Here is a 2,709-nt window from a genome sequence, read left to right as displayed (position 1 = left end):
GAGTAGCCGATTGGGTCCGAAGTTGCCTGTTTTGGAGGGCCTCGGGGCTCCTGTGTCCACCTGGCACTTGGAAAAAGTTGAGGGCTCGGGTTTGAAATCGAGACCATTTCCATATGTCCAACCGTCGCGAGTAGCAGATGAGGTCCGAATTTGCCTGTTTTGGAGGGCCTCGGGGCTCCTGTGTCCACCTGGCATTTGCAAAAAGTTGAGTGCTCGGGTTTGAAATCGAGACCATTTCCATCTGTCCAACCGTCACGGGTAGCCGATGGGGTCCGAAATTGCCTGTTTTGGAGGGCCTCGGGGCTCCTGTGTCCACCTGGCACTTGGAAAAAGTTGAAGGCTCGGGTTTGAAATCGAGACCATTTCCATATGTCCAACCGTCGCGAGTAGCAGATGAGGTCCGAATTTGCCTGTTTTGGAGGGCCTCGGGGCTCCTGTGTCTACCTGGCACTTGGAAAAAGTTGACGTCTCCTCTGAAAAATCGAGACCATTTCCATATGTCCAACCGTCACGAGTAGCCGATTGGGTCCGAAGTTGCCTGTTTTGGAGGGCCTCGGGGCTCCTGTGTCCACCTGGCACTTGGAAAAAGTTGAAGGCTCGGGTTTGAAATCGAGACCATTTCCATATGTCCAACTGTCGCGAGTAGCAGATGAGGTCCGACTTTGCCTGTTTTGGAGGGCCTCGGGGCTCCTGTGTCCACCTGGCATTTGGAAAAAGCTGAAGGCTCGGGTTTGAAATCGAGACCATTTCCATATGTCCAACCGTCGCGAGTAGCAGATGAGGTCCGAATTTGCCTGTTTTGGAGGGCCTCGGGGCTCCTGTGTCCACCTGGCACTTGGAAAAAGTTGAAGGCTCGGGTTTGAAATCGAGACCATTTCCATATGTCCAACTGTCGCGAGTAGCAGATGAGGTCCGACTTTGCCTGTTTTGGAGGGCCTCGGGGCTCCTGTGTCCACCTGGCATTTGGAAAAAGCTGAAGGCTCGGGTTTGAAATCGAGACCATTTCCATATGTCCAACCGTCGCGAGTAGCAGATGAGGTCCGAATTTGCCTGTTTTGGAGGGCCTCGGGGCTCCTGTGTCCACCTGGCATTTGCAAAAAGTTGAGTGCTCGGGTTTGAAATCGAGACCATTTCCATATGTCCAACCGTCACGAGTAGCCGATTGGGTCCGAAGTTGCCTGTTTTGGAGGGCCTCGGGGCTCCTGTGTCCACCTGGCACTTGGAAAAAGTTGACGTCTCCTCTGTAAAATCGAGACCATTTCCATATGTCCAACCGTCACGAGTAGCCGATTGGGTCCGAAGTTGCCTGTTTTGGAGGGCCTCGGGGCTCCTGTGTCCACCTGGCACTTGGAAAAAGTTGAGGGCTCGGGTTTGAAATCGAGACCATTTCCATATGTCCAACCGTCGCGAGTAGCAGATGAGCTCCGAATTTGCCTGTTTTGGAGGGCCTCGGGGCTCCTGTGTCCACCTGGCACTTGCAAAAAGTTGCCGGCTCCTCTGTAAAATCGAGACCATTTCCATATGTCCAACCGTCACGAGTAGTCGATTGGGTCCGAAGTTGCCTGTTTTGGAGGGCCTCGGGGCTCCTGTGTCCACCTGGTACTTGGAAAAAGTTGAAGGCTCGTCTGTAAAATCGAGACCATTTCCATATGTCCAACCGTCGCGAGTAGCCGATTGGGTCCGAAGTTGCCTGTTTTGGAGGGCCTCGGGGCTCCTGTGTCCACCTGGCACTTGGAAAAAGTTGACGTCTCCTCTGTAAAATCGAGACCATTTCCATATGTCCAACCGTCACGAGTAGCCGATTGGGTCCGAAGTTGCCTGTTTTGGAGGGCCTCGGGGCTCCTCTGTCCACCTGGCACTTGGAAAAAGTTGAGGGCTTGGGTTTGAAATCGAGACCATTTCCATATGTCCAACCGTCGCGAGTAGCAGATGAGGTCCGAATTTGCCTGTTTTGGAGGGCCTCGGGGCTCCTGTGTCTACTTGGAAATTTAAAAAAGTTGACGTCTCCTCTGAAAAATCGAGACCATTTCCATATGTCCAACCGTCACGAGTAGCCGATTGGGTCCGAAGTTGCCTGTTTTGGAGGGCCTCGGGGCTCCTGTGTCCACCTGGCACTTGGAAAAAGTTGAAGGCTCGGGTTTGAAATCGAGACCATTTCCATATGTCCAACCGTCGCGAGTAGCAGATGAGGTCCGAATTTGCCTGTTTTGGAGGGCCTCGGGGCTCCTGTGTCTACCTGGCACTTGGAAAAAGTTGACGTCTCCTCTGAAAAATCGAGACCATTTCCATATGTCCAACCGTCACGAGTAGCCGATTGGGTCCGAAGTTGCCTGTTTTGGAGGGCCTCGGGGCTCCTGTGTCCACCTGGCACTTGGAAAAAGTTGAAGGCTCGGGTTTGAAATCGAGACCATTTCCATATGTCCAACTGTCGCGAGTAGCAGATGAGGTCCGACTTTGCCTGTTTTGGAGGGCCTCGGGGCTCCTGTGTCCACCTGGCATTTGGAAAAAGCTGAAGGCTCGGGTTTGAAATCGAGACCATTTCCATATGTCCAACCGTCGCGAGTAGCAGATGAGGTCCGAATTTGCCTGTTTTGGAGGGCCTCGGGGCTCCTGTGTCCACCTGGCATTTGCAAAAAGTTGAGTGCTCGGGTTTGAAATCGAGACCATTTCCATATGTCCAACCGTCACGAGTAGCCGATTGGGTCCGAA

Source organism: Oncorhynchus kisutch, unplaced genomic scaffold (genome assembly GCF_002021735.2).
Source record: "Oncorhynchus kisutch isolate 150728-3 unplaced genomic scaffold, Okis_V2 scaffold1316, whole genome shotgun sequence".
In the NCBI taxonomy this organism is placed as follows: domain Eukaryota; kingdom Metazoa; phylum Chordata; class Actinopteri; order Salmoniformes; family Salmonidae; genus Oncorhynchus; species Oncorhynchus kisutch.
This window is presented reverse-complemented; position numbering follows the sequence as displayed.